At 33.5% G+C, this 24,547-nt stretch overlaps 1 protein-coding gene across 1 annotated transcript in view; it reads right to left on the reverse strand.

The window, feature by feature from the left end:
• The window catches only part of LOC124364461 (transient receptor potential cation channel subfamily A member 1-like), a 147,608-nt gene extending 129,330 nt beyond the window's left edge, over nucleotides 1-18,278 (reverse strand). Inside the window, 1 exon segment of the mRNA XM_046819971.1 lies at nucleotides 18,163-18,278. The gene's annotated coding sequence lies outside the window, so the exon portion shown is untranslated.
• Nucleotides 18,279-24,547: the final 6,269 nt, after the last annotated feature.

Genomic DNA, 24,547 nt, shown 5'->3' on the forward strand with positions numbered 1-24,547 from the left:
GTAAAATCTAGAATTAAGCATTCAGCTTGTATTATTTCAAAAAAGGGTTATTTTAATTTTTTATTAAAATGATTGTGAAACCTACTAACGATGGTATTTTGATTCCATACTTTTTTGAATCTTAATAACAATATTAATATTTCTATAGTTGATTTTTTTAACTATGCATAATAGGTTACTGCACATTTTTCATGTTATGTATCATAAACTTTTTTGTTTACATTTATACTATAGATAAATGACAGTTTTCATATAGTTACATATATGATAATTATTAGGTATTTGAAAGCCATGTTATTATGAAATGAGATTATTCCAAATAAGCCCATGTAAAGGAGTAATGAGGGACCCTACAGAACACACGTAGGTCGCGCACAGACGAACGGAAACCCGTTTGCCCTCATACCTTTTTTTCTTAAAATCCACCAAAAAGAACCAATTGTACCAAGTTTTAAGTTTCTAGGACCTTGCTATTTAGAGTTATAGCACAGGCGGACGGACAGACAAAACACGATTTCATGAACGTCTTGACAAGTTCTTTATAAACTAGATTACATAACCTACCCAACCAGATGAGTACTGAAAGAAAATATAAGAAATATCTCCCTATATTATGAAGAATGCAAAGGTATCCATATTAATTAAAGTAAGGTGTGTCTTTTTTATATTTCTCTTAAGAAATTGGTAACTGATCTAAGTTATCAAACTAAATAATTTCGTTTACCTTTGCTTCGGTTATAATCTAGCCCCTTTAAATTCCGAGAATAGATACAATTGCTATTAACTTCACTCCAGCCTGATGGAGAGCGGTGCTTGTGTGCGTCTGAACAAGAGTGAGAGAATTTATTGTAATTGAACTTACGTCATCTTTCTGAATTTAGAACATACGTATGACCATTTTATAATGTAATATTTCTCGGTCAAAGATATTTCTTTAGTATTTTTTTTTTTTTTTTTTTTATTTATTTCTAACTGGACTCTGTATTTACGTTTTATTAATACAAAAATTTAGGATACTGCGTCTAGTAAAAATGGATTATTAAAATATACTAGTGTTGAGATTTCATGTAGTCTTTGTCACAAATACTATATATTTTGGGGTTTCATTAGACACCGGAATAAAAGGATTCCAAAAATATATTTATACAATATATACCATACCTATAACTAAAGCAATTAGATGATGAGTAAATGAAATTGAAAGAGTACTAAAACGTTAGAAACGGATAAGATACAAAAAGAAAGGAGCAGGCTTAAGGACAATAACAATTTTAAACTTATTCACAAATAGCATTTCAAAGAAAGAAATAATAAGTATATCTACTAATATAAATATTTTTTTAAATATCAAGAAAGGTCTTTCACAAATAAAAATAGCCTTTACAGTTGTTATATGTAGAGAAATAATTTGTAAAGCATGAGACGTATGGTGTACAAGTTGGTACATGTGATGTTTATTTCCACAATCTGCCTTCAGGTGTGCATAACTGTGAAGTAAATGCTGTAATACGAGTAACGTAGTATCCTAAAAATTCATAAACTGCTACGGACGTATACAGTACAATATTTTGAATTTGTGAGGCAGGAGTTTTTGGAAGGCCACGAGTAGAAAATATATCTAAAAATAAATTTTTTCTGCTAAATGGAACTAATTTTTGAAATTCAATTGGCGTAATTCCTTAACCGTAAATAATGGGAAATATATAAAGAAAAATGTTATGTCCAAAGTCAGTCAATCTGGTGTCCTAAACTATAAGATTCAAAATCAGGAATATTTATCATAAATGTAAAATTTCCCATTTCCCATCTATAATATAGGCCATAAAACTTAGATTAACGGTTAAATACTACTAGGAATATGATACAGACTAATGTTTTATTATTTTTAATAACCGTGTGATTATTAATCAACAGTTACCCCGTCAACAGTGCCTACGAACCAATATTGAATAAGAAATTTGTAATTGTGGGACATTTTGTGTTATAAGTCAAATATTTGAGTAAATTCTAGTTGCTTTCCTTCAGGCATATCCAAGTAATAATTATTACAAAAATGAATGTTCAAAATCTTGTAAGTGACTAAAATGCTATATTTATTGCAAAAGAAAAATGTATATGTGGTATACCGGTATTTAAGGATGTGAGTATTTTATAAATGTATTCCATTTTGATTTCTTGGGATTGGACGTTACCGACGACATCGATTACCGATAACATTACAAAAGGTCATGGAGCAGAAAACAGTACTTTTATTCAAAATAATATGAAATCTCATAATAATTTATGTCTGACAAACAACCAAGTTGATGAACGAATGGTTTATACAATACGCTAGGTAAAGGAATACTTTTTATTTTGGCGGATTGAATTTTAAAATGTCCCCAAGTTTCGCTAAAACTTGACTGGTAACTAACTGGTGAATAAAACAATTAGGCCGTCAAGGTATTGGATTACACTGTAGCAGCAGTTAAAAGTATATGCCTAGATGTATTTTTACGATGTGTGTATTCCATCCGGACTATATAATCGTACTACAAAGTGGCACGCTTCCGTTCAGAAGATATGACAATACAGGTATGGTGTCATTTTGTGTGACATACATCTCAATAAGAAACGAGACGTTTGGACCCTCTTATAAATCGTTAAAATTGATAATATCAAACAAAACTTTGAATTTGAAGTAAAAATTAACAAAAGTATGTCTTTGATAAATAAAAATAGAAGTCAGTTTTAACAGGTTAATGCAATTTTCTAATCATTGTAAATTATTGTTGTAGTTAATGTGAGGACTAAATAGAAATGAGTTTTCTTAAAAGAACATATAGATTATTTTTTAAGCAGTTTCACATACGACTTGAATTTTACATAAATTCCTAGTGTAAAGTTTTCACGAAAGGCAGATTATACCAATGTTTCAGATTTACAAAAGAAGGAGAACAAGGGTGTATTTTGTTTCTCTTTTACCTCACGCGCGAGACATCAGTTTTGGTTAAACGACGTATCTGACAAACGATATTGCATGAACAAGATCTTATACTGCGTATCGAATTCGTACAATATATTTTGTAGATAAACAACGTTGGAATTAAGTCATCTAATAGGTTTTTATTATTTTTACTATTGTTGATCAATTATTATCTGACGTTTACTGTAGATATCAAACAGTGAGGAATTCAAGCCATTTAGTTTATGTTGGATACTCTGAATTAGTTTCGACATTACCCTTTACATTCTGGGACTGCGTAAAAACCAGTATGGCTCAACGAACCATTCGGTCTGCGAGTGCCGATGTCCGAACGGTCGAAGACGCCGGAAGTTGAATCTGAGTTAGAGATAGCGTGGGTTCAAATCCTGTCTGTGACCTTTGTACTGTTATCAGTACGTCGACCTTGTACTATATCGAATGTTTGATAAAATCATCCTTGCACAGGTCAGTGACCCATGAGGACAACAGGCAGAATAAGGCTTAAAAGGAGGTCGGCCTCTCCTTAAAAATATGTGAGGAAACAAATGAGCACAGTTGGGCCAATGACTTGCAAATGAAATCACAAAGAAATGCACCATATACAAAATGCAATTTTATGTCAGGACATCATCGAGTTTTGTTTCTCATATGCACATCCGATACTGATTGGGTACCACATAAAAATTAATATAATCCCTAGTCTGAAACAATGAAATAAGACGATATTAGAGAGTTAGAGTTAGTGTTATTAGAGTTCCTAATTGTTTTACGTTTGTATGCTAGTTATAAATTTACCAATCTCAGAGAAACGTATTTACGTATTATGGCGCAGTTGGGAGAGCAGTATATATGCTGTGTGCCTGTTATCATAAAATGTTGATAACAGTGACGGTCACGGAATGGCGAACCATAATTGGCGAAAATCTACATAAAACCATTTCGGAAATGTCGTACTAAGGATGTTTTTAATAGACAATGTATTAAATCAACCTTAAATGGTCATATATAAATGGGGACTATGTTGAAATTTAAAATTGTACCGTATCTACATATCGTTTTAATATAGAGTTTATTGTTATTTAAATATTTTTTATACACACACCTAATACGCCTACTATAAGGAAATGTTAATGATGTGTGTGTGTGTGTGTGTGTGTGTGTGTGTGTGTGTGTGTGTGTGTGTGTGTGTGTGTGTGTGTGTGTGTGTGTGTGTGTGTGTGTGTGTGTGTGTGTGTGTGTGTGTGTGTGTGTGTGTGTGTGTGTGTGTGTGTGTGTGTGTGTGTGTGTGTGTGTGTGTGTGATGTGTGTGTGTGTGTGTGTGTGTGTGTTAAATATGAATGGTGCCAAGTATATTGGAATCAATCTCTCAGGACTTTCAATTTCCAAAGTTTTGTAACGATATGCATGCAAATATACGCATCAAGGTAATAGGTCAGTGTTTGGTCAAGGGGCGGGTCCATCATACTTCTATTACACTGCATACCCTTCCTATGTCGTAACCTTTCCCTTCACCATCTTGTGCAATCAATCTTATCCGAGTCAAGATATTGCTCAAGATTACTAACTAATATCGAGACAATGATTTATAACTGAGCATTAGGAAAACCCCGTCACTATGGCAAGTAGCCATGAAAATCTTGTCATATCACAATAACCTGAAATTCGTGAGAGCTGGTATGTTAAATTTAGTATATCGTATATTTCTCCCAAAGGAGGACTGACGTAACTTATTTGCAGCATTTTTGTTTTTCAGGGAGACTTATTCATGACGTTTTATGAACAGGTCTAACGTAAGCTTATAGCATTGTTTTTTCAAAACTAAAAAACACCTTAATGTCAAAAAAACATTGATACTTTTAATAAAATATCCTTGGCAAAATTGCAGTAATCTTAAAAATTGTACTTATTAAAATTTTCGGATAAGAATAAGAAAATACTTATTTACGGTTTTCCTAACACAGTGTTATATTAATTATTACCATACAGTAGCGTAACCGTCCATAAACTATGAATCTATTTGACAAATCCTCTCAATGTTTGCTACTAAATTACTTGAGAAATCCTCTGTTAATTATAAATCGATATTTCCACCAATACAGTGTAGCCATCTGATGCCAGTTTTCAGCTTTTCATACCGAATTTTGCGGAAAGTTAAGATTTTACTTTTACACAATAAATTAAAAGAGATTTGGTCTAGTTAACAATTAGACGAAATTGTTGTAACCTTTAAACAATGTAATACAATGAAAATTATTCGTGATATAGGTTCTGTCCAACAATGCTTATTGTTGGATGTATTATTTTTATTTATTAAGTGAAGAAGCTGACCATATGGATGTTTTCGTTTCACAAGAGTATACAATTTGTTCATAAATATGCAATTGTAACGCTTTTACAGTGTACAAAATGTGGTATCCACATCACATTGTATTTCATAATCAACCATAGAATGTTGGTGTTCAGTTGAACGTTTCGAAGGTAAATCTGCTGATCATGTGAATTGAACTGCTGTAGAAAAAAATAGGCAGTTCTATCATTCAGCATGCAATTGTAATGGAATAGATTATAATAAACTGTTCGATTACAGATTTTTTAAATTGGTCCCTATAACGATGGGGCATTCTGTGTATGAGTTTGGGAGAAGGCAATCACGATAACGGGTTTAAGCAAGTACAATAGAAGGGACAATATAAAACTGCGGATAAAAGAGGCTGGGCTACACGTTTTCATAATGTTCATTTGTTCCTAGCATAGGAAAAGATAGTTAATGTTTTCTAGTTATAAAGGCTCTATTATATTCTTATCACTGTGGTGATTCGCCCTAAACTAAGTTTTATGATCACAAATTCTTAATCTCTTATAATAATTGGCATTGTACAATTTGACTTGAAATAATATCACAGCCTTTAAAATGATAATTTAGTATATTCCAATATTCCTTTAAAATAAGGTTAGTCGAAATCATATAAGGGAATACTTAAAGGATATTTACTTATGTTTAAATGATTAAATTCCAGATCGTTGTTTTGATGTTAAAATTACATTATTTTGTGTTTGATGTGTAAACATATGTGTGATGTGTATAATAACATTAGCCTCACAAGTCAAGTAATCGTTTCAACTTTGATTGAGTGTGAACAACGCTTTTTGACTTTGGTTTTTATGTCAGCAAATAATATAATTCCTGCATGTACTAAGTTTTTTGGGGGAATTCAATAGTACCAAACACATTTGGATTAATCATTCTTATTAATGCTGAATGGCCCCTCCTCGATATGTAACAACCGGATTGCTAAGACATCATATCGCCTAAAGCTGAAGAAATGTGGACCTGTTTGATCGCCTCATTTCAATATTTCGATAGTGATTGGCAAATAGTGGTTTAACGCAACTTATGTATTTCCCCCAACACTTGCGTTAGAACATACGAAGTCTAGTTAATATTCCTCCAATAACGCTATAGCCTACACCTAATGCTTAATGCCATTCGGACCGCTGCCAAAATTGGCCCGGACCACATTATAAACGGCCGAGGTGACCTTACACTTGGTGTTGCATCCAAGGGTGAGCTCACTTGCTCGATTTGGAAGCCAGCACACCAGCAGGTGGCTGATAACTAAACATGACCACGCTTTTAAATAACATCCCTGATAGCTCTCTTATCACAGATCGTTGCCGACTCATAGGTAAAGCTAATTTCACTTTCCTATGCAATGAATCGACAAAATTTTAGGAGTTGGTAAAAAAACTACTGCATATGAATAAAAAATACATTTTGAGAAATTCATCTACTTAATTGGGTAGATGATTCTACAAAACATTTGTTTTGTAGACTCTTTTGTTTTTATGTCAAACTAATAAACAAACTTTTATGTCATACTAATTTGTCCCAATCAACTTTTGGGACAAATGGTGCAAATCTTTTAATGTCTGTGGCGTGGGCCAAAATCCTCATATACGTAGATTTACTCTATGACCTGGTCTTTTTCTAGGTAGTCGACAGTTATCTATCTCGTAACAACGCCAATCTATGTATTTGATCTTACTCCGCAAAATCTTAAACTAACATTTTCAATCCTTTTATTGGACCAATTTTTATTTCTCAAAACAACCTCGTAAGATGGTAAATGGCTGAAATACGGCTTACAGTTATGATTACCAATATCATTTGTTTACTGCTCGTAGAAAATTACCAAATTCCATTGAATTGCTAAACAAATTTTGTGGAATGTCTTAATGATTGATCACGCAAATCAAATTTACGAATTCTACACACTCTTATTACAAAAGTTTTGACAAAAACTGGCTGTAAACTATGTGTAATGTGTATGATTTTGGTGAAGTATAATCAAAAACTTATTTTATAGCATAGATTTCCTCTGTGGTACTTGATCAAAAGTAACTAATTTAGTTCCTTGGAAGGTACAAAATACGTATTAAAAAAAAACAGCAAATAACACTGCACTTCAAAGCAAACATAGTTTAAACCTAAAGCTTAAAGGAGAATAAAAACCATTTTTATCATCATTATAAACCAACTAGCCTTTTTTGTAATATGAGGGAATTTTATGTTAGAATTAGAGTATTGGGCTCTTCAAAATTCGATGTAAATTTTAAGGTTTACAATTAATTGGATAATACAAGTATACGTAACGCATCGATTCGAAATATTATATCTTCACTATTTCTTAATACATTAACAAGTGGAGTCAATAGTTCAATAAATAGTATTGTCGTCAATAATGCAGGCGAAGACAACGTTTCATATATCAAAGAACGCGTAACTGCAATATAACAACCCATAGTAAAAGACCCAAAAGATCTATCAAACCAAAATGGTTTCACCTGTCAAATGGGAACTCTGGGACACGTCATTGGATTCTTTAGTATAATTTTAATATGTAAAATGTGTAATTAACATCTATTACAATAAGTCTAATTGTGTATTATAGGTGAAAAATTAAGATTTGTTCTGTTACAATATAAAAGCTATAAAAAGGCCATTAGTACCAAAGATTGGAATTGATTTCTACTTACTTAACAAAATACGATTTATTTTTACTAAAAAGGATTTACAAAACTTGTAAACTATATTATATGTAAGAATAAAAACAACAAACAAGAAAACAACAGAAAAATATACTGCATTATATCCGTGCAGACGCTCTTCTATTGGTTCGTTACGATCAAAAGCTTGTAGATATGGGAACGTGGTGCCACCGTTGCAAATTGATTACCTTTTGTTTAGAGTTGACACTTGCCTTCTGTCACATCGTCGTGTAAAACACGTAGATACAGTATTATCACACATTGTTTAATACACTGCAATCAAGGCAATAAACCATGTATTCGTAGTTTTTGTAAATTAAAACCTTACTAGTGACAAGGAAGGCAATACTGCTAATTATTTACTACTAAATTAGAGACATACATTGCATGGCATAAAAACTAAACAATGTTGTTACTTTAATTTGGTCAATTGATTACGGATTAAATGAATGAGTTGCAACAAAAAATACTTTATGAACAAATAGTTTTTTTCTGTAATATTAGAGTCGACGATAAAGTTTTCCAGATTCACTTTATTTTAATCGTATTTACATGAATAAGGGATTGAAGAAACGGTTTGGTCACAAAATTTTCCTTGTTTGTAAAAGGATGTTTAAAAAATTATTTACTTATAATGATTACAGTTCAGAACCATTAATATATTTTCTGTTAATAAGTTTTTGTAGAGTATTATGAAACATCATGACATCCAGATGCTTGTTAATTTGTTAAAGCTCTACTTTAAATATTATCATGTACAATCTGTAGGCTTTGATTGCAGTTATATTTTTCTAAATTTCAAATCTGCAGTAGGCTCCTAGAATTATGCGTCAGATATTTTAATAATATTCTACTGACAACCTACTTATTATTATTGGTTGTCTCCTGCATATGATTCGTAATTATCTGATTCGTATCATTTTTGATACAATTTATGGATATTATCAACTCATCAAAATATTCATTACAGATAAGGTAAAATAAAGTCTTCAATGCCAAATTATTTAAAAATAATTTGTAACCTAACAATGTCACTGTTATCAAAATCTACTTCTTTACAGGTTTTAGATATGATAATTATTGGTAAGAAGAGATTCCCTTTTAAGCCTTATTCTGTCCGTCTTCATGGCCCACTGGCCTGTTGGTCAATCTTAATGGCTTAATTATTATGTTGTGAGGTATATTTGATTAAAACTTTGTATGAAAAATATACTTTACTAAATGCCTATAGGTCTTTTCTCACCTGTAGATATAATTATTATGAGAGTTCTGGTTGTCAATAGAATACCGTAGTACTTGTATTTATTGGTGTTAGTATTTGTCTTCTATGTTCATGTAGACTGCCAAGTTTAGAAAATTTGTCACACACAATTAGTATTATTGTTTATTTGATCTTCCCGTTTATTAGTTACTTCATGGTAGCATGGTGCTATAGCTGCGTCGGCACGAGCTGACCTCGGGAACCACACCGATGTACTTGTTTAATCCTAAATTGTCATATTGCTCGGTCTGTAGAGAAATTCCCCATGCAGATTCTTTCCCACGCTACCAAAGGAAGGAAATATTCATTGCCTGACCGTGCTCGAGTAGTCCTATTTCTCACTAGAGAGGGGTTGCTCCGTAATCTGAGTCGAGATATACTCCTCAGAGTTAAAATGGATTGATCTCTTAAAAATCTACGCCGCCCGCCACATATTATGGCTGCTACAGCGTAGAGGGCAGACACCACCTCTAGCACCTGGCTTGCTTGACAAACCAAGTTCGAGCGTAGGGAGTAGAGTAGATACTCCGCCTAGTGAAGCTGTTCCGGCGTTGTTTCGTCTCTTCAGACACAGATGGGCAGCAGATTTCATCTGTCACTGTGATACAGCGTACTCAGTTGAAGATTGTGCACTTCGCACTTTCTTCGAGTACCATCCCAGCCAATGTAGGAGACTGAACTCTGCTACTGAAACTTTCATGGCCAAGACGATCCGATTGACTTACAACTAGTCTATTTCTTCATGAACCTCCAAATGTAAAATAGAGGTCCATTAAAATACTATATTTAAATGGTATCTTAACAGCTAGAATAACCAGATAAATTCTTGTTTTAAATTATTGATTATAAGTAATCCATTGGTAAATCGTTAAGCGCTAAAACTAAATGAGTGAAAGTTGTTTTAGATAAGCTAGTCAGATATAACAGAAATTGCTTGTAATACAAAAATAAAATTTCTAAAATGTCCTTTAATTTAGTTTATGCAGGCTCAAATTTATGATAAAAACTTGTAATTTTTCCAGTGATGAAGTTACTTGTATGGTAAAGTAATGTTTGTGTTGTATGGTAATAGACAAGTCAAAATGATATCTATGAATGTCATTCCCATACGTGTGTATCGATTACGCGCGCAATTCTCCGAAGCATAACGTGTATAGCGCCATCGGTCGCAAAACATTGAGCAGGGATATGTATGTTAACAGTATGTATTTTTCCACAGTTAGAACAAAATAGTACCAATTTTATTGCCATATGTACGATCATCCACGTAACCATTTCGATAATTCCTTGGTTATTTTAACAATAGGTTGAAGTTCTTTCATACTCCATATTACAATTCGGATTTGTTTTTACTATATTTTTTAACAATCGGCATATTCACACGATAAGAACAAGATAGTACAAAATCTATGGATAAATTAGATGGCGGTTTTCCATATTAGAATAATCCACTATTTCTTGCATATGTATGATGTAAATAAATTCATTAGTAAATTACCCTTTGGATGATTCTCATGTGAATTAATCTTTATTCACTAACATTATATCTCAGGAGCTGAGATCCAATTTGTTATGTAAAGCACGTAACTTGATTTTTCTCAAAATCGAAGGAGAAATGTTTCTAAGAAAATGGGTTTCTTGATTTATCCTTATCCAATTGTGAATATGTGTTACTTAACAGAATATTACCCACTTGATACGTGAACCTGTAGGGACACACAGAATTAAAGAAATAAAATAAACACGAACACATTTGTAAAGATTTGGCAGGAGCTGTATTACAGGTTTTACATGAGCTAATTCTAAAGGTTGACTTTGAATCTTTTTACATTAACCTTTGGCAACAAGAAAACGTGTTGGGTTGTCCTTTGGTTGTAACTATAGTTTTCATTTATAAAATATTAAAACCAGGATGGCAAAATTTTAAATGGTCAACCCTGGAAAAGTTCTTCATTACTTATGGCCCTGTCAAAGTTCCAAGTTATAGCATTACAACTTAATACTGTCATAAAATTTACTAATATAAATTTGGCACAACATTATAACCTGATACTGTCATACTAATTATTGATATCAAGATGGCAATGTATATATTATATTTCTAATCTGCTACGAGTATTGTGCATGAAAGACCATAACAATGTGTGTATTATGAAATTAGCTAGGAATATCTTGGATAGCAATACTTAATACCCCTAGAAGAACTATGTTTTGTTTTTCAGCTTCTTAAAAAAATTAAATAGCACACACGTATCTTATGCTTTAAACAAACAAATAAGATTTTTTATGGACATCAACCACGCATAGGGTTGTAACCCCTAGAAGAATTTTGTTTTATTTTTTAACTTCCCGCTAACTTAAAAGGGTTGGAATTTGACATACACGCTTGCTATGTATACACTTAACAGACTATAGATATTGGAAATACAGTAGACTATAAATAGGCCGGAAGTAGTCGCTTTCCATCGAACTAGACTTATCAGACCAACGTATGTATATAATATTTTGATCGCGATAACAAGGCAAACGCTTCTAGGGTGCCGGAAATAACTAGACCGGAGGTAGATATGTTTTAATCAAAGTAAACTTTTCTTTATCGGAGAAATAACGTAGACTCTGCTAGGACACTGGAAATAACCTAGAATAAGATTGCAAGGGCCAAATGTAGACATATCTTTTTACTAAAGGCTTCTTACTCAGACGTGTGTAGTATGCTCACTCGTATATCTTTAATCGTGGCAACAAAGCAAATAACTATATTGTGTGAAATATAATTTATTCTAATCATAAATACTTCTTCACGCACTAAACCTGAGTCAGTGGCAATTTTGAACAACTTTTGAACCTCTTAATAACGAACACTGATATAATACATTCCTTAAGACATGTCTACTTCCGATTAAAAATATCCTAGGACTCCCTGATATTACATCATAAGGAGGTTGCGAAGATTATTACGGACTACAGGGCTCCACTATATTCTTCAAACCTCTTCAAACTGAAAGTCCAGCTATTAAATGTTTTCCAGTGATCACCCCTTAGATTCAGGAGTGTTTATTATCCCATTCAAAAAGGATATGCGTACGAAGTACTTGTTATTTTATTAGGAAATCACGTGTAAAGCCACGGGTAATTGCTAATTTTATATAAAACAACGACAATCTGAGTACGTTCTTAACGATATTTAAATTCAATGTATGAATCATCCGACTATTTATTACGATTCAATGTTGCAACCAAATGTTATATCACATTTAAGTATGTTGCAAGCAAAATACAACAATCCTAGATCAAACTAATCTTTCATGCAATATTGAAACAAAATATTTGACTAATATTACTGTACTTACTCGAAAGTAAAGGAGAGACACGAGGAGTCACTACGTATCTGACACGGGTAACAAAATAATAATGAGCCAATCACTAGTCGCTTCACATGTACACGTTCGACTATCTTATCGGTCCGTACCTCGACGCGCGGCAGGCAGTACTGGCTTGGCCCAATCTACGGCAATCTGAGCGTGTGACACCTTCGAGTACCTAACCACTTGTCATGGGCATCTTGATAACAATATATACCATTTAGAAATTCAGATATCGTGAAATCGCTTTCTGCAAAGAAGATAAACTATAACTAAAAGAGACACAATTATCTTACTTTCTATAAAGTGATATCACCCGTTTATTAATACAATAATCAACTTCAGACGGTTAGACTACGGTTATCTATGAACTAGAAGTATAAACTGAAATGAAATGCAGTGAATGAGATGTGCTTAGCTTGATAATAACCAAACGCAACTAAAGGTTACTAAGTGCTACACTTGAAACATATTGTTGAGCGTGTTTTCATATCCCGTTAAAGTAGTATTATTTTTATGAGTTGAGTGAAATAAAGCCATTGTACAGGTGATGTTATGCTTATATATCTCATGTTACACTTCATAAAACCGCTGGATAGAAAAGAATATTTTGAGATAGTTCTGCCGTTGAGGTTGAGCTGTCTCAATCGTATACGATAAGAGTAAAATTAATGTAATTCATAATAATTCCTTTTCTTAAAGGTCTAACTGAATATTCTGCGTAAAATAGAACTTTTATTTTAATTACGTACAAAAAAGTCTATCCGTCTGTCTATCCGTCTTTACGATAGCTCATAAAGGTCATAGAGTCTTGAAACTTAGTACATACATTTCTGTCGGTACAAGGAAGAAATGTATTGATTTTAGGGTAAAAATAGCCATCTATCTCCATCATTAAACAACTCTTTCGTTACGTTTTGTCGGGGCCTTCTACACTTGGTTGAATGGGGTATAAATTTACTTATATGTTTTTGTACAAAGAAAAATATATCCTTATACAGTTTGAATAGAATGAATATGACCAAACTTAACTGTTAATGTGCAAAATAAATATTTTAAGTATTCGAGTAAGGTGTGGAACAACACACACTCAATCAAGTTAAAGCGCATGTAACAAACAAGGCGTTATAAAGTCTCTGTGTAGGTGACCTGTTTAACAAGTATCGTGTGGAGTTGTGTATTAGTGAACAGGGTGAGACCTCCTACTCACATCTGTCATCACACGTTCCGTGTCTTGTTGTTCTCCGATGTGACGGAACAATGGATACTTTTCAACATTGAGGTGGTTTAAAAGTGACTTTACGGAACTAACATAGTCATGATTTTAACACGAGCTGATACTCGAGCATGGCTGTTTTAGGATTTTATCATTTTATTCCTTTCCAAATACAGGCTTACGTATAAGAGCGTAGACCACCGCGAGTAATCTACAATGACGGATGTCGCTTTGAACACTTGATTTTAAAACGAGAAGCACTAACCAGGTAATCGTTCATGATTACAAAGAATTTTATTGTGATGTAATAATTTGTCAAATGCAATTAAGGTAAGTATTTTGTTGGAATTTGTGGTATGGTAGTTTTTTTTTAATAATTAGAGCTGATTATCTTGATATTTTCTTGTAAAATCGCGCTGAATAACAAATTTGTCTAAGATACCCGCATTTGAGTTCCATACATAAGTTCGACCATACCAAATTCGCTTGAAATCAATGAAGAATTACGATATCGGTAATTATACTGAACAATCGTTTACCAAAAGGAAGCTTGAGAACCGAATATTAGCACAGGAAATAAATACACTTGGTTATTTCGCTGTAAGATGCGCTCAAAGGAGTCGAACCATCATAATGGGGAAGCGCAACTCTGCAATACATAATAAGCTCATAGTGAAATCACGTTATTCTTTCATTAATTTCCGTGCTATGACAAAAATACGATGTATATTGGATCTATGGTCTTGTTACATTAAGTTCGTTTATGTGGCACTCAAATGATCGGTGTGGAGAACTGTTATTTACAAAGTACCTACTTGGTAGGATAGTGCACGTCATAGATCGATTCGCGATTTTTAACGCGGGAGGAATCCGAATATCACTTTACCTCAGTTGTACAGGTGAATTCTGTTCCTCTAACCGACGGTCACAGGTCCGATTCCCGAGAACCTTTTACTCTTACAAACATTTACTCATAGTATTTCCGATTACAATACCATTGGTTTAAAAAAAAACTCCTTAAAAACAAAAAAAGACGAACGACTGTCTGCCTGGTAAGCGGAGTACACAGGTCTGCACAAATCTATGTCAAAAAACGATACAACAGTTAGAAGGTCTGGATCTAGCTCTAATGTAAAATATTAACCAGTATGATCCTCTTTTTTGAACAAAATTATCTGGTGTCTATTTTTTTTTCTAGTAAATCAAAATTTTGTTTTAGTAGTCTAGTCAATCTAGTTTTAAGAGAGCCTAGTTTCTTATTTTAGTTTGAACCTTAAATCTACTCTAAGAAAAACACCATAATGGTCAATAGTCTGGTTTCTTTCTATGCCCTGAGGCATAGAATGTTTCATAAAAGTATATTATGGTTCTTAACGTCTTTCTTCATTATTATGGTTTATAATCCTTACATAATGTGTACCATTAGAATTTACCAAAAGCAACTGTACTTGAAGGCTCGGTCACCCCACAACGAAGAAAAATCACAGCAAACCACCTCAAGGTCTCAACACAAAGCACATAACCACAGGGTTCTTCACAGCTGTGTAGTAAAACTCATCTAATATTCTCAAATCATCTAATATTGAACTGTATTAACGCTAACCGCGCTCGTTATAACCGCTCCCCACAATTCATTTTGCAGACGGGGAAATTAACAAATGTATAATATGTTGTCTAACATAACTTGTCTATAACAGCAAAGGGACTTTATTGAGAGGGGTCTTACAGAAAAGAATCCTACATCTAGGTTTGTTGTGTCACACAGAGTCAAGACATGCTTACCTATGAGATTACTTGTTCTGTCCCAAGTACTGGGACAGTTAGACAACCCTATCTGACCCCGTAGTTTTTTGTCTCAAAAAGAAATACAACAGGTATCGATACAGCTATAAGACACTTTCATCCGTTTACTCGTATATCAATCTGATGATTGAAATGTTGCATTTACAGGGTTTACGATTGTTGTATTTATTATATTAAAGACCAAATGACACTCATCTACTCTAGTGTTAGCGTAAATGAGTGCGCTTAAATGTATATTATTGATATTATGTATATTCTAATTATTTTTAACCTACACACACACATTCTAATTTTTAAGGACAATTCCTATTGAGTTTTTAAGCGAATTGATTTCGTAATTTAATGATTTTCCTATATGACGTAATATATATATTTTTACTTCTACGAATACGCTGGCAATAAAATTTATGATTTTATATTTAATATTAATAATGTAAAGGTGAATGTAATTATTAATTATTCCAGAATCGTTTGGTGGCGTGCCATGGAGTGTTTTGTGTGTTGGGAGGTTAAATAGTGGACTCGATTAATTACTACATTCGACTTTGCCAACTCTGGTAAGAATAAATTTAACGAGGCACTAAGGACAAGTCACATCTGAAAACATTAGTATTCGTCACAGTTAGATTAAATAAATAGGCGTTACAGACTCACTTCATGACTTCATTTTCTTCATACACTTTTGCAGAGGACAAAGAGGAAACTTTGTGTCGTATAACTTTAAGGACTTAGTATGCCAATATTTATATTTTATAGACATTACTTAATTTGTAACAACCACTACAAATTACTACCGGAAAGCTCGGTCCCATAGCGAGGAATCCTACCACAGCAATACAGAAGAAAATATAGAATTTTGTCTTTTTAGTTGATCTCATGATTATTAATTTACTGCTCGTTTATAGACTCGTTGAAATAAATAGCTTTACAACGTAAAAAATAATCACAATTTTTTCTAGGATTTAAAGATATTACTTTTTCACTGAAGGTATCGACTGTGGTGAAGTTTTAATTACACTATGTAATGTACTCAGATAATTGTTTTCCTAACAAAAATACTTATACATCAAATTTAACCAACCGTATTTTTGTTAGTTATAATATTAAATCCGATATTATTGTTCGTTACTCTTCAAATGTCGAAACCATATTGACAAGTTCAATCGAAATAAGTATAATTAATCAATAACTCTTTGCGTACAGTAAGTTTGTTAATCCATTCCTCCATTCAAGTAAATTTGTCTTAAGATCTTCATTACATTCAAATAATTTTCAAAGCCATCTTGAGTAACCTACTTTGTTATAACGCTATTGTTATTTGCCTCGTTATTCACGTTTTAACTCCCTGGCTACCAATTGTAAGTCTACGATAATTTTTTATTGTTCACAGACAGATATCATCGAGCCATGACACTGAAACTTACTTGATGCCAACTTCCAAATTTATTTGACACATAAACTTGAGAAAGGCCAAATATACCATTTGGCAAATTAATGTGGAACGTAAATAGCCACATCTAGTCAGAAAACATGAAGTTTTATCGCAAAATAATACCCAAAGAGTTGTGTGTGTTGCCCATACATCTCCGTCAATTCTTTAACGAGATATTGCCATCGACTCTTAAACTTTTATGCACAATACATCGGATTAAACCATCCTTATTATTATTGTACTAAAATATAAATTGTATCTTGAAAACGAAGCGTTTTCAAGATTCACATTAAAAAATGTTTTATTGTTTTTTTTTCAAGACATCGGAAAGGTTTACTTCGTAAGAGAAAAGTAAGACATAACAGATATAAAAAAATTAACACCATAGGAATTATTTACATAAGTTCTCAGAGTTATGACGTCATTGTTATGTTATTGTTAATTATAAATATTTCCTAGACAGAAATTTCATTTAAATTGTTTGATATTACTCGATTACTCCGCTTTGGAAATAGAGATGTTCTTTAATTCCAATGAAAAGCATGCCATTCACTGATTAGCAATGTTTTCAAAATAATGGACGGAGTACAGAGAGAACTAGTAAACTAGGACTACAACTCCTGCGCATTTACTCGAATTATTACTTCATTTGTTTGTTGTTGTGTTGTTACTTTCCAATGTAGATTTTAACACCAGTAGTGTTTCATTTACATCAGGCTTGTTTGCTTCTAACAGCTGTATTTAAGGTTGTTACTTTGAGATTCCTTTTTTTACTGAGTGATTTTCTGGTAATAATGAACACTTATCACGTTCAATTTGATTTCCTACTTACTTACACATTCTTAATATATTCAATGTTTAATTACATTTTCTTAGAACTTCTTTTACATGTGACATTTATTTGACACATCAATCATGTTATTCAAACGTATTTAAATACTTGAGTCCTTGGTAGGTAAATGATGTTGATATTTGAATTACAATATTTATCAAATAAACATGTTCTTAAACACACAAAATAAACGAATTGTATAGTGTGTAATAAATTTTTTCATAAGTATACCACAAACATACCTTCCTCGCCTGGGAGGACTAGGTATCCAGGACAGGTGGCTGCGATAAACAGTTCACTGACCAAACAAACTGACAGCACACAACCAAAACGCGGCGCGTACTAACAAACTTCGTGTTGCACAAACAGGAGTTGGTGTTGGTGCTATATTTACCCCGCCACACCCCTCCGCCCGTACTGTAGTAAAGCCTGCTTCCCCCGCTTGACCACCCTAACTAACTACGTACACCACTTCTCCTTGTTAACATGTTTGTTTACCTTCCAACCCTCGCTTCTTTATCAGTTCGTTGTCTTCATTAGGTCTCCTAGAAATCTTTCCGTGTTGTGAAACATTCGAATACAGGAATATAAAAGTTGAAACAAAAGAAAAGATTCTTTAAACTTACCAATATATCAGCAGATATATTGTTACTTATTGTTACAGATGCTAACAAAATATTCTCCTCCGTTTACATCTTTACACAGAAATATTAAATAAACTGTGCTATTCGACCAAGTCGATCAACTTTACCTTACGGGCTGACTCCTCAGGATAGTGGGGGATGCGGCATAACCACCAAGTAAAATTACAACCCCGTCTAGAGCAGATATTCGAACTGAATTTACACAAGTATGGCGGCCTTGAGGGCGCCTAATCTAACTTTAAACCCTTATTAAGGTGAATAACAAGATATTTCATATTAATATTTACATTAAAAAGCTCTCCATTCAAACATCCACATAAAAATGTCTTCGATAGAAAACTTGGGTAATATTGTATCCGATAACGTTTGGGCACGCTTCAAATGTAAGTGAGAATGGTAACGAGGATGTTCGTGGGGACATTGAATATCTATGACTATGCTATCACGCGTTTAGACTCAGAGAAGCATGTTCACGACGGGAAAGAGGTTAGTTTTACATGAATTCAGAAATACCCTGTACCCAGTAAAATGTTTACTAATGAATCGTCTCTCTTGTAAATGATCAATTGTGAAAATTTAAAAGTAATTCACAATCCAATAGTACAATTGTAATATTAAGGTATGTGTTTGCCAATCAGTGAAAAATTATTCACCAACACTAAACAATGTTTACGCAGTTTGAACTTATCGTATCCAAACCATTAACGATAAGGGTATTTCAGATCTAGGTTCAATCAACTTTTGTTTGGACGTCAAGAATTCTACTGTGTAGCAAAAACAAAACCCAGTTCCAATTCTATATTCGGAATAAGAGATTATATTTTCGATGTCAAAACATATGAACTTGATAGAAATATATTATTATAAATATAAAATGTGTTCTGAGCAAAGTTCATTTTAAAGAAGTTTGATTTTTAAGTAGTCTAATCTTTTAGTAAAGTAAAGTTTTTTCATTTAGTGAAATTTCTTCTTGGTATGTTAAATTTTAATTTTTAATTTGAATGTTGGGTAGGCGTACCATAATGCGTGACGAATATTTGCAAAATAGATCCAGGGCATCAAATTACGAGAAAAATCAGATATAATAAATGTTGGAATGTGTTTTGTTTTCCGTATGTATGTATGTAATGAGTACTTGTGGTTTGAATTAATTATATTTTCGCTGTCGCAGTTGCGTTTGACTTGTTGCTCCGATTAAGAAAATATACAAATACGTGGGAACGTGAAGTCTACTTCGGGCCGAAACTTCTACTTTCGGCCCTAGGGTGGAATAACGATCTTAATTTCTGGTTGTGCGTGTTTTGTTAGACCAACGTTGTTGCTAAATTTCTCCACTGTGACCTGCAACGTATCGGTAAGGCTGGGGGAGGTTCAATTCCCGGGTACCAGTAACAATTTAAAAATGGGTTTAGATAGTTTTCCCTGTAAAATATTTAGCACACCTGAATGAAATGAAACTGGCGAAGATAGATAATGACTATTTTCAAGTCATTATCTAGATATTGTACGGACAAACCCACGCGGACACAAATACCCACATAAACTATAAGCAGACAAGAATCCAATAATTAAATATTAAGTATTTGTTCAAATTTTCGCTTTTAACTACTCTACTCAGCCTATATTTGAGAAGATATATTATAAAATGAATAATTTATATTAAGATAATTTCTTTTCAAAGCATAAAATCTCATCACTACACTTATAAAACAGCAGTCTTTACCTGTATTGTTAGTGTGATGCAATCTTAAAACAACTGTCGATTACAACGATGACAACAAAGTTAGCGTTGGTCAGCGACTGAGGGGTTGCTAAAGAGCTACTGTAACTGTCTATTTGATGAGGAGTGGTTGACGATATTGCGTGTGTACTGTTAGAATGATGATTACACAGAGTAATAACCTAGCGGATGGCACGGTGCGGAGTGATGAGGCAGAGCAACGTCATACTGAGAACACATACACATTAGTGATAATTGTAGGCTTACAAAAACATAGTCGGTATGCGGTCCTTTTCCTTAGGTATTCATTTTCCAATCTCAAAACTGTTTTACAGTATTAACTGCTGTTCAGTATTTTCAGTCTCAGGAATATTCTATCGTCTTTCAATTTAAATTGGTGCGTGAACTTCCCATCACAGGCTAAGTGACGTAATATGACGACACTGCCATCGCCAACGTCATTACAAACATTCCGAACTCTACAGTCTCTGTTTTTACGCGGCTGTCTCCGATCACTTTTCGCAGGTGGCTGTAATTCAGGGATGTAAACCGGAAATTAAAAAATCTTATACATTTTCAAGACAATTTTCATAACATCTTCTATTTCAACAAATTATTGAAAAATGAAACCTTGAAAATTGGGACAGTTCCAAAAATATCAATGACTTAATCAGGTATTTAGTGGCTATTTTTATTACTCACTATTTCTTCATTTCGTGTTATTCCAAAAGAAGTTAAAAAGATGAAAATGAAACTTCAAACCCACACATAAATCCTGGTTAACCCAAGAAATCCTCACGTCAAGAGAAAAACTTAAAAATTGTACTCTATACTTATTACAACGCAAAAATTACCGAATGATATATATAATAATACAAAAAAAATTAATTTTAAAATTTGTAAGTGCTCTGTCACCACAGGTAGTGAGGACTGCATACTACCCGGCAAGTGATAGATTCGGGTTCGAGTCCCGGTGTAGCAAATACTTTTTGTGTTTCAATCTTTATTGAAATTAAATTAGGCTATTGCTGTTTATAAACATTCAATGTTAGTATAAAGATCTTTGACCGGTATTTGTTCTTCCGATCATATGTTAGGTTGGTTATTTATACATATGTGACAGAAACGGCCATGTACTACATAATTTAATCGTAAAAGTAAAGCATCTGTGGTGTGGTAGCACATGAACCCGGCAATGTCCTCCTCCGTAGACTAATGGTTATAGTCTCGGCTCTCTAACTGAGAGATCACGGGTTCAAATCCCGGGGAGGACCAATCATGTATAGACACGAGATAAACCAGTGAACATCGAAGCCTACATAGCTGTGTAGCTGAGGCTTAAAAAAAGAGGGGGAAAAAACCGGCAATGATTCCTAAATAGTTTCCCTTTTTTAATTCTGTCAATAATAGAAAATACTTCCTAAACAACACCGGGTTTCCTCACATGATCATGTAAAGTACTTTAATTTACCTGAGGATCTTTTGTGAAGGTTTGGGTGTGTAAAGTTATATTTACGGAAAGACAAATGTACAGCAGACATGGTATGACGTGCGCAGCGCTGTAGTGCTAAGTGAAGCTATTTACTCGCTTGGCACCGTGGAGCGTGGCGGAGGTGTATTCACAACATTAATTGTCATTTAGTAACAAATTGCCATAGGGTTGTCCAGTTTACTATTACAAACGAGCACATCTATTTGTGTTACAAAAGGTTGGTCGTTAAAAATAAATATATTTTTATTTTAGTAATGATCTTTAATTAAGTGAATATTACTGTATAATAATAATAATAATATAACAATAATAATAATATAACTTTATTGCGGTAACAATAATAAAATTGCATACAAACGTCACAAAATATTTAAATAATAAAAAGGTAGGCCTACACTTCATTCACTCACGCACACAGTTACATTTTCTCTTATTCACTCTCATCTTCATTCTCACCAGACAATCCTGCCACTGCCACACCAGAACCAAATGATTATTGATCGTGCTAGTTTTGAATTTCGTCCCAGCGGCTCTCCATAAACTCGTCAACTGAGTTAAACACCCTCGACACCAAAAGGTGTCTTAGTCGAGTTTTAAATTTTTTTTGGTCATTCAATTGTTTGATCTCTTCAGGGAGCTTATTGATTAGCTTGACACCAACCTCAGACGGTAAACGTTCGAATGCTGCAGTTCTGTGTATACACGGGCCCGTACTTAGGCCGGGGCCTCAGGGGGCGAGACATGGCGGGGCCCGTTTGAATATCTTTTCCGGGGCCCGCCAAAGCTGAGAATATACAGAGTGTATACAGAAACCATATGATAGAAATATGTCAGGTATTATTAACGAATACTAAGCTGTAAGTATTAACTAATTGTGTAAACTCACTTTGACCAAACTACCAGCATTTATTTAAAAACTTGTACATTAGGATGATATTTGCAATGTTGCATATTTTCTCTTCAATAACATTCAGAGATACGCTCTCCTAGGGGGATACTAGTAGCTAAGAGGTCTCAGCTTATCGAGTCACTTGTTCGAGTCCGTCTAGGTATGGCCGCGGTATTCTCGTGTACAAACAATCATCTGAATCTAGCCTGACGTAATATAAACGATCCCGGGTTAGAGATTTAGATCGCATACATTCAGAATAAAACAGATCCTGTTTCATCCATTGATAGCTCACTCCATGGTCAATTCTCTGCAATTATAGTCTATGTGTAACTCATCTCCTAAATAAATATAAAATTTGATTTTGTCCTGGTTTTGTTACATATCATCGAAATCAAAAATTATAATTAAATATTAAAATTATTTTCATTTAATTAAAGAGTTACTAGTCGTGTATTAAAGAGTTTACTGTTTTTACGTTTATATAATTTATTTCTATATTTCTGTTCATTTTATGCAAAAAATAATGTTATTGGTTTAATTAGCTACTTACTTTGATTCTCGAAAGTTGTATTCTGGTTTTATGTATGAGAGCTAGAAAGCCAGATAGGTACCTTCATTCTTTGTACATGACAACTATAAGTTTCATTGCATTTTATGTTATCGCTATCGTATAATAAATTAATGTTCATATTTTGTGAATTTTATTTTTTCTGCTGTTGAACTGTTGGATTTTAAAATAGATTTAAAGGAAACTAAAAATTGTAAAAATTTACAAATGATGAAATTGCCTGAAGGCAATAAGCATTCTAAATACATTATTATTAAAATGAAAACATAAATTGTTACAAGGCTGAATTCTAAGCAAAATTACAATACGTGTTTTTTTTTTTTCAAATACCGCCTATTCAGCAGTACTATATTCGTTTAGCAGATTAATAAAATAATAACGATCTCATTTAACATTAAAGTATATTACTGTAAATCTTTTAAGAAAACTAAAACAATCTAAAAATTGCAGTTATAACTATAGGTATAATGAACCCAACTGATCACAATTAGACTACTACTATAGTTGGAACACTACTGTGTGTTGTATCGTTAGCACACGTTTGCAGGTGTACTTCAATTTTTGATCATTGACATTTTACCAAATTGATTTTATTAATTCTAAGCAGCTTCAATAAAGTGATGCACACTACTTTACAAAATATACCAGTAAATCTGTACTGCAAACTTTTGAAGATTGAAAAATTGACATCACTTGAAGTTGGAGGTACACATGGAACTGTCAAGAGTTTTGTAAACACAGAAAGTGCAAAACCCTGGATTTCCCCAATACGAATCAACTGTCATGTCTCGGTTGACTTAGGATGTCTTCACACGTCGTTCACTCAAGTTAGGAATTAAGTAAGGCTTATGTCAGCTGTAATTTTGAAGCTACCAACCGTGTCTCAGCAGCGTTGCCGGAACGTTACACACGGTCATATACAAAACCCTGGATTTCCCCAATACGAATCAACTGTCATGTCTCGGTTGACTTAGGATGTCTTCACACGTCGTTCACTCTAGTTAGGAGTTAAGTAAGGCTTATGTCAGCTGTAATTTTGAAGCTACCAACCGTGTCTCAGCAGCGTTGCCGGAACGTTACACACGGTCATATACAAAACCCTGGATTTCCCCAATACGAATCAACTGTCATGTCTCGGTTGACTTAGGATGTCTTCACACGTCGTTCACTCTAGTTAGGAGTTAAGTAAGGCTTATGTCAGCTGTAATTTTGAAGCTACCAACCGTGTCTCAGCAGCGTTGCCGGAACGTTACACACGGTCATATACAAAACCCTGGATTTCCCCAATACGAATCAACTGTCATGTCTCGG

The sequence above is a fragment of the Homalodisca vitripennis genome, chromosome 1, assembly GCF_021130785.1.
Source record: "Homalodisca vitripennis isolate AUS2020 chromosome 1, UT_GWSS_2.1, whole genome shotgun sequence".
NCBI lineage: Eukaryota > Metazoa > Arthropoda > Insecta > Hemiptera > Cicadellidae > Homalodisca > Homalodisca vitripennis.